Genomic DNA, 12,533 nt, shown 5'->3' with positions numbered 1-12,533 from the left:
TGCCTGCAGAGTGTTTTTCGGTGTACATGCTGCTAAGATTCTAAATCGGCTTATATCCTGGCAGGTAGGAACCGTGGAGTCGGACCAGTGGGGACCCATCTCTGGCCAGCCACTTGTTAGTGGTTTGATCGTAGGCAAGTTATTTAACCTCTGTAAGCTTGAGTTTCCCAATTTGCAAAATCAGGTGAGCAATAGAACCCATCTGCCTCAGTTATCTTGAGAATTGAGATGAAGGTCTACGTTGCACGCAACACCGTATACTCTAAATCATCACCGTCATCATCTTTAGAAGAAGACACTGGCAGGAGAAGTAAACTGAGCAGCTGGGTGACAGACTTCCGGGCCCAGCTGAATAGGCACACCCAGTTATTACCCCCAAGTGTGGGGCAGCCAAGTTCATGTGCTAATAATTATGTCATGTCCAAATAAGGAGTTATCCATTCCCTGATGGTAAAGAGAATTTTCGAAAGGCAGAAAGACAGTGGGTATTTAATGAATTGCCCTTTCTCCTCCAGGCTGGGTTCTGCACATCTCTGCAGCTAGAGTATCTGGAGCGAGCGAATGCTTTGGCCCGACAGAAAGAGGCTGCCTTCCTGCTGCCTGCTGTGCCGCAGAGACTGTCGTATGGGTGTCCCGTGCTGCGCGTTCTCTGTATGCCTGACGACACCTTAATCATGATCAGAGAAGATGGAGCTATTTATTTCTGGTCCCTGCAGCTGAAGTTGAAAAGAAGAAAGCGGGTTTTTGTATGTGATTTTCATTTGATAAGGATGCTGAGTGCTACAGTTTGATTTTATTTGCTATTTTAAACTGCTCCTTAAGTGGCGTGATTACATAAATTGTGTCCTTGAATATAATATATTCATGCTGGATTTTGCTAGTCTATGGAATGCAAATAAAATATGATCTCTCTATGTAGTACAAGATAAAGCTTCATTTTGCTTCTAAAATCAGGTGGAGTGATGAATTACATGTGATTCCATCATGTAATTTATCATGGCTTAATGAATGACAAATGGAAATGAATTTTCCCTTTTCTCTCTGCTAATGGTTATATCAGTTTAGGCAGCTATGCCAGGGTTTCTCTTCAGAGAACTTACTGAATCACAAAATCTGAAATTCAGAAGACAAAAGGCATCTGGGTGTCTTCAAAACAGTATTGCATTAAAAAAAGGCATTTGGGAAGTACACTTAGGAATCACAACGCCTAACCCATTCCAGGATATATTCTATCTTTAAAGCCATTCTTTTATTTTTTCATTCAACAGACATTTGAGCCCCTGTGCTCCAAGAGTCCAGGCTCTGTGCTGGGTGCTGAGGGTGCAGAAACCCAGTCTCTGCCTTCAGGAAACTGCAATCTACTTTAGAAGTCACAGCTGTCCGAAACCGCTCAGGCTGCAGAACAAGCACCCCCTAGACAGAGGGAATAAAGTTAGCTCTCCAAATCTATGAAAAAATTTCTTTTTGCTAGAAGAAAAAATAAACTAAAGAAAACTCTATGATGTTAAGCATGCATATTATTAGCAAGAATGGCATGAGACAACTGAAATTGTACTCAAAAGGCATATTCGTGTTCATTTTCACCCTTCAACCCTTTAGGACAAGTCCACAGCCAGAAACCCAGGTGGCTGATGGCTGTCATCAGCATGCCACACTACAGGGACTGATCACTGGGACCAAGTGAGTGTCAGCAGCTCTTCAACCCAGGAGTGAACGATCACTGTGTTAGAGACTCCATCTCCATGTGTGAGTTCACACAAACACAGCCAGGTCTGCGTTGTGAGGATAAAGTCGTGATACTATTTTCGAAAAATACTACAACTCATCTATGAGTAAAAGCTGCTGTGCAACGTTATTGCCTTGTTTGGCCTATTGCAGTGACATTGTCATTGCCTCCGGCACAGACCAGGCTCTCCTTTGGGGATGACTTCCGGAGCCAAGGTATGAGCCAGTTGAGAAAAACATCAGCCAGGCTTGGTACTTTTTAGTACGCCTTATTTTAAATTCAAAATAGTATTGCTATTTTATTACCCACCAAAATTCAGTCTCAAGCGCTCAGGACTGCTTCGAAAAATAAAATCCTCAGTAAAAACATGATTGTACTCACTGCTGAAGCGGAAGAGCGGGTCTCAGGCTGGGAAGGGAGGTCCTGAAGGTTTTGATTAGTGGCAACATCGCGGAAACGAACGTGCGGAGTCCTGGGCGGTGCTTGGTTGACCTCAGTCATGGGCCAGGGCAAAGTGGGTGCGGCTTGGTGGGAAGGAAGTTTGGAAAACTTCAAGGTTGAAGCAAAAGCAATTTCAACACGAAGAGGTGAACCATGATCCTGGTGGGCCTAGGGGGAGGAATTAGGCTGTTTAGGGTTGGACTCTGGGGGCGTGGCTACAGGAGGGGGTGGGGCTTGTGGCATCCTCTCAGCCCCGCCCACAGGAACGCCCCCCAGATTCCTTGGAAGCTCAGCCCCTTGTAAGGGTTTTCTTCTCTCCACCTTGTCTCTTCTGGAAGTCGCTGATCACTTTAGGCTTTAATCACTTTAATGAACAATTAATCCAACCTCAGCCCATCCAGGCTATTAAATATAATTAATTTTAATGTTATGTTTAATAAATTATATATCAGTTAATATAATGTTTAAATAATTAATGTGTTTATTAATATACAAATATAACTAATGCAATAAATATTAACTATTTTTAAAGCAACAAATTTGAATTTATAAATTCAGCCCAGTTTGATTTTTAAAAGTACGCTCAACTTTATCATGTGTTTTACCCACATCGAAGTTCAGCGATTGAAATATCAGCTTAGTAGAGACTCTCTGAGCTGACAACAGGAAGTTGAGACAAGGCAGGTGCCACTGGAGGCAGGGAACCACTTTTAAACTGCATGACAGGTGAAAAGGAAATGGGGAAAAAAGCATTTAACACCAAGGCAAAGGCTGTGGAATGGAGATGACCCATGTGTGTTCCATGGGAACAAGTTGGAGCAGTAAGTTGTTTTTCTCTCACCCACAAAACTGTTCTTCTTTCCATCAGCTCCAGAGGAGACCCGCTAGAGCAGGAGGGAAGGGGTCGACAGTACAGGTTAGGAAGGGGGGAGTGGGGAGACACCAGGTTAAGCCTTTAGTGTATAGAAAAAGGCCTTCAACCCTCCACTTGGCAGAGCTAATTATCTCTATATCGCCAACACCAAACAAGAGCACATACGTTGAGTACTTAGCAAGTCCCAGGTATTGGACTGAGCACCTCTCACACATCATCTCATTTAATCCCCATCATTCACCTATAAAACAGGAACTGTTGTGATCCCATTTTACAGATGAGGGCACTGAGTGGTGAGCTGGGATCTGACCCCACTCCTGGAACCCAGAGCCCGGGTTGTTGAAAGCCGTGGCAGCCGCCTGCTGGGGAAGGACCAGCCCTGTGGCCAGGTTTAGAACTGGGCCAAAGAGATGCTCCCAAAGCGGGGAGCTGGGAAGGATCCCAAAGCTCAGCTGGAGGGTGCTTGCGAGGGCAGGCACTTCGCTGGCCAGCTGCCTCTGTTTTGTGGGATGCGTGGAATATAAAATGTTTCTACGGAAGTGAAGTGTGCTTCACTCCAAGTGTGCTTGATTTTTGAACGGAAACCGTGAAATCCAGCGGTATGAACTCTCTAACTTGGAGCCCTACTGTCAGCTCGGCGGCCTGGAAGCTGCGCCTCCGAAACTGCACTAGTGGCCGGACGGGGGCCGCCTCCAGGGCAGGAAGGCCAGGCTGTGGGCAGCTCTCACCGGGGCGTTGGAACCTCCCTGCCTGTCTCCTGGGGCAACCGTGCTCTATCAGTGAATGTCAGGGTTCCATGCAGCCTGTCACAACCACTGACACGACAGTCTCACGTAGCAGAGAGGGAGCTTCCTGCATCTGGCAAGGGGAGGAAAGCCAGAGAGGTGAAATGATTTTTAGAGTCATGCGGTTATGAATTAATCTGTGTCTTAAATGTGGCTGGATTAACTTTCCTGTAGCTCAACTCTGATCATAGTACTCTGCTACTTAATGCTTGCCAAGTCCCTCTCCAATACGGTAATCCCCACACTTTCTGATGGCATTCGAGTCCCCTCTGCCTTTCCAGCCGTCACCCTGCTGTGCCTACAGGCCAGGGAAGCACCAACCTCACTGACCTAACTGGACCAGATCCCTCAGGCACTGTCACCGCCCCGCTGTCCCGGTGCTGCCCCTTACCCAGCCATGCATCCATGATGTTTGTTGAGCACTTACTGTGCGCCACTGCGGTTGGACACAGGGGATGCACCACGGATAAGGCCTGGTTCCCAGCGAGTCATTCAGTCCACATCCTGCTAACTCTCCGCTCTTTACAGCTCAAATGTTATAGTGAAGACTGCCGGAATCTCGTTCACACCCAGAAGCAAGCACCCCCCCCCCCCCCCCCCCGAGCTTCCCCAGCCTGTAGCTGTGTGCAGGCCTCAGTCACTCAAGGTGGCACGAATGCCTTAGGCTTTGCCGTCTACTCTGGCCCCTACACACCAAATGGCACATAGTAGGTGCTCAAGAAACCTTTGTGAAGTGACCAAGTTTGAAATCTCTTACTTAAGTGGGCAAAGGCAGGGTCCAGTTTCATTTTGCCTTTTCCTCCCGCTCTGCTTCCTTTTCCGGATAAAAGTTTCTCTTGGCCGCTCAACAATTGCAGTGAAATAGTTCTTTCATTCCTCTCTTTCCTATCAATCATTTTGCATATTGACAAGTATAGAGAAAAGTTGATGGATTTAGAAGGAAGTGATTAAAAAGCAAAATTGTCATGGAGTGGATTCTAGGGGAAGAAAAGCGTGGGTGAGCCCACCTGCCCTGCCCAGCCCAGGCACCTCTCACGGGGTGCAGGGAGCGCTTCTTCCTCCAGCCCCTGCCCCATCAGCCCAGCTCCTCCCCACCCCCTCAGATGGGGGGAAGCCCCCATCCCCCTCTGATTGCCGATTCCTGCCCTGAAGGCCATGGCCACCCCTGCTCCATGACAAGGGCTGGGATGGCCCTGCGGCCTCTCCTTGTGCTGCAGGATCAGGTGGGGCCTTACTGAGTGCAGGAGTTGATCAGCTTTTACCCAAGCTGATTCGACAGTTTCCGGAAAGTGACACAGCATGTTATCACATTATCAGCCCCCGGGGCTCTGGGGAAGGCGGGACTGGGTGGTGTAAACGCAGCCTCCGAAGCCTGAGTGGCCTGGCTCATTTCTCAGCCCTTTTACTCATCTCGGGGGACCTGACCAAATCATGGTCAACCGCAGGTGTCTCATCTGCAAAGCAGAGATTATAAGACTTGCCTTACTGAGCAGTGAAGATGAAACATGCGTAGATAAGGCCCCTAACACAGCACTCAGCAGCAGGCACTCCGCACACGGAACATCCCCTCCCTTTTTTTATTTTTTTATTTTTTTTGAGACAAGGTCTCATGCTGTCACCCTGGCTAGAGTGCAGTGATATCATCACAGCTCACGGAAACCTCAAACTCCTGGGCTCAAGCCATCCTCCTGCCTCCGCCTCCCGAGTAGCTGGAACTACAGGCGTGCAGCACCACACCTGGCTAATCTTTCTATTTTGTGTAGAGACAGAGGTCTCAAACTCCTAAACTCCAGCGATCCTCCTGCCTGGGCCTCCCAGAGTGCTAAGGTCACAGGCATGAGCCACCATGCTGGCCTTCCCCTCCCCTTCTAATCCTACATGCTGTGAAGGGCAAGAACACTGTTTGGTGGCCCTCAGGGCTTCGGTCCCCCTCACCTTGCCTTCAAAGCCACTCAGACCCCTCCCTTCCCACTCTCTCCCTGACTTGGGAGCTCCAGCTGCTCTGGCCTCATTCAGCAACTCAGGCTCGCTCAGCTCTTTCCTGTCTTGGGGACTTTGCACATGCTGTTCCCTCTGCCTGAAACACTGTGCCAGCCTTTCCCTTCAGGTCTCAATTGAAATCTCACCTCCTCCGAAAGTCCTTTCCTAATCACCTTATCTAACTACAGCCCCACTGCGCCTGTTCCTTTCTTTTATTGCGTGTGTCATAGGCTGTGAGTATAGATGGTGAATTCTTTGTCTGTTGGCTGTCCCATCCGCTAGACGGCGAGGACAGAACCGCATCTGTTTTGCTCCCCACTGTAAGCTTAGTGCATAGCACAGAAGAACTGCTCAGTATTTTTTTAAAATAAAGGAACAAGCAAAGGCTTAGACTCTGAAGTCAAATCTCACTTAGAGTCCTGGGAAATGGTCTGAAGTCTGTGCCTCAGCTTCCTTGTCTATAAAATTGGTGTAATAGAAAACAGTACTCACCTCATCAGATTCTTGAGAGGGTTTCATGAGTTAATATTTGTCAAGTAGTAATCTGGCACACAGAGGGGGCTTTATAAATGCTGGTTTCCATTATTATTATGATTACATGAATTCTTGACGAGTTGGGGCTGGATGGAGAACATTCTGAATTCATCAGAGTCCTAGTGACACTGTGGTCCCAGGCAGTCACAAGGACCCTGTCCTGCCCCTACCACTCCTGGGCCTTGGAGCTGTGTGTGTGTGTGTGTGTGTGTGTGTGTGTGTGTGTGTCCATTGCTATGGGCTAGGGATTCAGGGATGGAACACACAGGACACCTAGCTCCAAGGAGAGCACAGTCTGGTGAATGTATGAGTTTGCTCGGGCTGCCATAACAAAATACCACAGACCGGGTGGCCTGAACAACAGAAATTCTCCAAGAACAAGGTGTCCACCAATTTTGTTTCTGGTAAGGGGTCTCTTCCCGGCTTGCAGACAGCTGCCTTCTCACTATGTGTTCAAATGGCCTTTCCTCCTTGAGTGAGCAGAGAGAGAGAGGGAGAGAGCTCTTCGGTGTCTCTTATAAGAATGCCAGTCCTTTTATGGGAGCCACACTGTCATGACCTCATCTAACCCTAAGGCACTATCCCCAAATACCATCACGCTGGGGGTTAGGGTTTGAGCATATGGGCTTGGTGGGGAGGTAGGCACAGACATTCAGGCCACAGCAGTGAATGTTTACAGCCTTGGGGATGCACTCTAACCACGTCATGCCTCCCTCGCTGAGGGCTCACCTGGGATGGAGCCAATAGCATTTGGCTACACACCAGCCCCATCAACCAATGGGACTGTCTGTTGACAATGTCATCCCCTGAGAGCCCCTCCCTGTGGCCTGGCATCCCATCAGAGGGCTGTCCCAAGAGACCAGGGGTGAGTGAGGTTCAGGATGCTTCTCTGCCCCTCTGAAGTGGAGACTGGTTTTCTCTTTCCTTCTTTCTGATGTTTAGCTTCCGAACACACCCAACAGAAAACCAATCTGAAACAGCACTTACAACCCATTCTAACTCCCGCACACTGGACATGTGTTTGTGTGGGACGGGGCTGGGGGTTGTGTCCCTATGTCACCTTAAAACCTCACTTGAGGGTGGCTGGCTTGTTCCTTACTGATTTTCCGGCTAAGCAACCAGAGCATAAACTTTGCATTTTATCTCCATTTCATCTCACCATCCCCTCTCACACCCAGACCTAATCACTTAGAGCAATATTAGAACCAACATGGTATTTATCATAATATCCCGGGAGAGTGGAGTTCTGGTAAGTACAATGATAGCTAGTTACGGGGCCTGAATGCTCCAGGGAGCATTAATCATGGTGTCTGAGTGCATTTGTGGGAGCACATTGTAAACTAATTACCACGTACGGTGCTCACTCTATCATTACCTTTAATATATAATTTCAAATACAATACAACTTCTGTTTTGTTGCTTTCACACTGCTCTAGACACACTCCGAGGTGTGCCTCAGCCTTGAACGTTTCAGATACAAAAATAACACAGGAAGGCAAGAGAAATATTTTAGATGAGTGATAAATGTACCTGCCTCATACAGCCCTTGGATCACAAGACGTTCAACACCTATTTTTTGACTAAACAAATAAATACATTAAAAAAATAAGTAATGTTTTTTTATTCCAGCTACTGCTAACCTGTCATTAACCCAGGGCAAGACATTGCCCTCTTTGAATATAAAATAAACTGACAACAGCAGGAAAAAACAAGCCCCCAAAACAAAAATTACTTTACTAGGGGACATGACATTGACCTACTCCAGAGGATTTCTTGGAAGAAAAACTTAAAATTTTAGAACATTTTATTAAAACAATGTATCGGTAAGAGATCAAATAGAGGTTGGCTTCACTTCCTCAATTAGAGACCTTCCTTGTCTGTTATGTGTCACAAGGATGTTTGTATCTTGAATCCTACTTCTCCATGTAATGAGGTCTAAAATAGAGATTTAAAAAACAGAGCTTCCCCGGAATGTTTTCACCCTTGTTGGGGAGTGAGACACCCCAGACCACCTGGACAAGTGCGGACTGAGGGCAAGGTAGAGGTGTGCACTGGGGGTGGAGGGGCCCAGAGAGGGACTGTCCCTCCAGACTAAGGGGGAGCCATGGGGGTGCTGACAGCACAGCCTTTCTGGGGGAGTCACTGCTGGGCTGGAGGACAAGTGTGTGGGGGATGGGGATGGGGGACAGGCTCAGGGACAGAAAGGACATTCCAATCCTCAAAGCAGAATGAGCCTGGTGTGGTGGGGGTGGAGGTGGGGCTGGGGCCAGGGACGGGAAGGGGCTGGGAGGCATTGCATTCTTTGGAGAAGCCCAAGTATTTTGGAGTGAAAGACCCCTTTGAAGGAGAGAAACAAGAAAAGCTCAGGAAAGACAGTGGGGGGGCGGGTGTTGCTAATGAAGGGACATCTACGCCCTGCTAAGAACTCTGTCCTGCGTCCTAAACATTGTGCAGATTTTCAGTGGATGTGAAGGAGGCTCACGCAGGTGGGGAGCTGGGAGAAGGGCCAGCAGGGAGGGTCCCGCAAACATTCTGAGGCCTGAGGCTCCTCATCTGCAAAATGGGGGTTTCTTTTTTGAGGAGTCCACGAATGAACAAGCGTAAAAGCCCCTTAACTAATGACGGGCATCTGGTGAGTTCTCAGTAAGTAGCAGCAATCGCCATGACGATAACCCAGATAGGCAATGCTGAAGGTAGCCAGTCAAGGTTGAAACTACAGCTGGGTAGGGAAGGAAATGATTCCAGAGCTTCCTAGGCGGCCGTGTCAGCTAACTTGTTACTGGCTGGGGGCGCAGGGCCGAGGGCAGCGGGCAGAGCAGCTCCAAGTCTGGGGGACCCACGGGGCACTCACCACTCAGGCCAAGCGGCCGTTCTGTTTTGCTCAGTGTAGGTGAGATGATCTTTAAGATCCCTTCCGCTCGCTCTACCCTCATCCTCTCTCCAATGCCATAACCACCGCAATGCGGAGAAAGACCAGGGTGGAGCCCAGGATCTCAACCCCTCACCCCTCCACCTACCTGGGTGTCTCTGCGGCTCTCTGCCTGTGCCTTTCTGTCGGGCTTCCCTCAAGTACGATGCAGCCCCAGTTCCGGTAGCACACACTTATTAACACCAAGCTTGCGCGCACCGGGCCCTGGCAAAGGCCGAGTGAGGAGTGGAGGTTAAAGGGAGCGGACACAGGCCTAAGCTCAGCTGGAGGAAACAACCTTTAGAGGCCCTCGACTTCCAGGCCTGCACCTGCCAGTCCTGAGCGTGCTGGCTGCACGTGTGTAATTCCACTCTTCCTCCTCTCTCCTCAAACCCACCTTCCTCCCAGCTGACGGCCTGTATCTGACCCCACTGGGAACATGCAGTCAGGTGGGACGCCCCCCCCAGCTCCCACCCCTGCTCTGCCTCCCCGCCGGCCACCCCCACGGCCTTTGCAAGTTCCGCCCAGAGCAAACCTCTCCACTCAGGTACCAGATCCCAGCATCTCCCACCGGCTCAGGGACAGCCCTCTTACAAATCTCCCTTCATTTTCCCTCAACTTTTCATTCTCCACCGGCTCCTGCCCATTAGCTAATAAAAATGCTGTTGTTTCTCCCACATAGAACAAACAAAATCCTTCTCTATATCCCATTGCTCTGCCAGCTAATGTCCTGTTTCTTCAGCATAACTCCTTAAAAGAATCAAATCATCTGTTCGTTGTCTCCCCAGTCTGCTGTCCCCAGGTTCCCCTCCCCACCTCTGCCACCAAGCTGTTCTTTCTGAGGTCACCAGTGACACCCACGCAGTCAGTTCCCATGCTCCTCTTAAGTGACCCGTCAGCCACGTTTGATCTAGCGGATCCTTGATACTCTTTCTTCTTGGACACCCCCCCCTTCTTGATTTTCCTTCCATTTTCCTGGCCCTCCTTTCTGGTCTCCTTTGCTGGTTCCTCCCCTTCTCCCTGACCTCTGACCCTTGGAGCATTCCCAGCTTCCCCGGGTCCTCTTCTCTGTCTACACTCATCCCCTTCGGTGATCGCCGGTCTCTTGGCCTTAAATACCACCGCTGTGCTGGGGACTCCCAAGGCTGTATCTCTAGCGCAGATCTTTCTCCCCAGATTCCCGACATTTACATCCAGCTACCTTCTCACGGTCTCCACCTTGAAGTCTGCCAGACGTGTAGAAGCACGGAAGCAATGACTGTGGCGGTCCCTCCCGCCTCGGCCTCCCAGAGTGCTAGGGTTAGAGGTGCGAGTCCCCTCGCCCCACCGACCCTCTCCATTTCCAAGGGGAAAACCAATGCTTTACCCGACTGCATTCCAGAGGGGGCCGGGGAAGAGGAACGGTTCTTTTAAAAATCAAAAGCAGTTCCAATATGGAGATGGTAAAATCATTAGAATTTATTATAGAATACCAAGATTTGTCAGAAATTGGCTCACTTATCATAATGCTTTGAAATTTAGAAAAGTTCAAAGCAACGAAATCTGGAGCCGATCCAGACGTCACTGGGCACTTCCAATTTCCCGGCTCCCTTGTTCTTTCCCGCGGCCACATGCTGAGTGTGCTCGGGGTCCAGGGCCCTGTCCCAGGCTCTGTAAGAAAACTTCAGGTCATTAGATGTGACAAAACACTGTCCTGAATCCTGGCTAGTTGGGTAAAACTCCCCTTTGTTTTCCCGAACTCCCAAATGAGATGGTGTCCCCTGCTTACTCTACCGATATTAAAATACACAGATTAGCCAGAGAGGAGAAATTCCTGAAGAAAGAAGGAAATATCAGTCCTAAATTGGGCCTCTTCACATCTTAAAAAGAAATCGAAGATAGCCTCTTTGAAGACCTCAGTCTTTTTAGATTATTATCAGCCGCGTGTGCTGCTGTTGCCACAGCAGAGTGAAGTGTTTCAGATGCTTCTAATTCCTGGAGTCTGGTCTCTTGCCAGAACTGCAGAGCGTTATGAATAATTTCTGGGCTCTCTTACTCAGGATGGATGTGTTTCTGGGATTTTTTTGGCAGAAATGCCGTTGGAGTCTATCTCTCTTAGAGAAGTCAGCGGTTTCACACTTTGAAGCGAGATGGGAGACTCCTTTCCGGGCAAGCAACAGCAGAGCAGAGATCTCCACTGAAGGCAACTCTTTCCGTTTTTCCAGCAGTCTTGCAGTGAGAAAACTACGCCAGGATCCAGGGGCAAAGATTCCTAAAAGATAAGCCAGGGATGTAACCGCTGTATGTTGTGGCTGATTTTAAGGTACTCGGAATAATGTTGCAAGTGTGAATCTCAGTCCATAACTTCGGATGTCCAAAAAATAGAACTTATTTTATTTTCCAAAACTGAAGTTCATTTCTGTTTTGAGCTCCCACCACCCACGGTAATACCGGTCATTGCAGGGGTTCCCTCCCTGACACTGTGCAATGGTTCTGGGGCCCTTCAGTGGGAAGCCATCTGCTCTTCGTCACAGGGCCACACAGGGGCTGTGGCTGTCTCTGACCCAGGACTCTGCACGAGGCTGCCCATGGCACTGTCTGCCTCGAGCTGTTGCAGTCACTCCTCCTTGGGGACTCATTGCTCCCGGCAGCCCATTTGGGAGGCTGGGCCTGGGTACCTGCTGCTGGGACCCTCAGCCCTCCCCTCTCCCTCCGTCATACCTCCTCTCCTCTCCCTGCTCTTTCCCCAGCCTGGGGGCGCTCTCTCCGCTCCGGGGGAATCTTCCTCCTTAATGCTTCCTCACTTAGTCTCTGCTCTGATCCTCAATGGAATCCTCTGTCGAGGTTCACTCAAATGTCACCTGCTCAGAGGGGCCCTCTCTGACCTCCTCCCTGCAGACACGCTCCCCTTCTCTCCCCAACCCAGACCATAATCTCTCATTGCCCCTCCCCTGCCCTCTTTATCCCCACAGCACTTCACCATCTGACACACGGCCTGTTTATTTGGTGTTTATCCATCATCTGCCTCCCTGCATTAGAATATAAGTGTCATGGTGGAAAGGGCTTTACCTTGTATATCCCAAGGGCTGGAACAATGGCCGGTGTGTAGTGTAGGTTCCGTGAATATTTGTAGAGCGAAGGGACAACTAGATTGGGGGAAGGGCCCAGACTGTGCCAGGCTCTGTGCTAGACACCAACTTTCATCCCACTGGGAGTGCGGCCACAAGAGTGGGAGGTGGGAGCTCTGAGTTTGGCTGGGTGGTGACGGGCACAGAAATCAAGGAGGCCAGAGCGGAGGGTGTGTGG

The sequence above is a fragment of the Lemur catta genome, chromosome 13, assembly GCF_020740605.2.
Source record: "Lemur catta isolate mLemCat1 chromosome 13, mLemCat1.pri, whole genome shotgun sequence".
NCBI lineage: Eukaryota > Metazoa > Chordata > Mammalia > Primates > Lemuridae > Lemur > Lemur catta.
Note: the sequence above shows the minus strand (reverse complement) of the source record.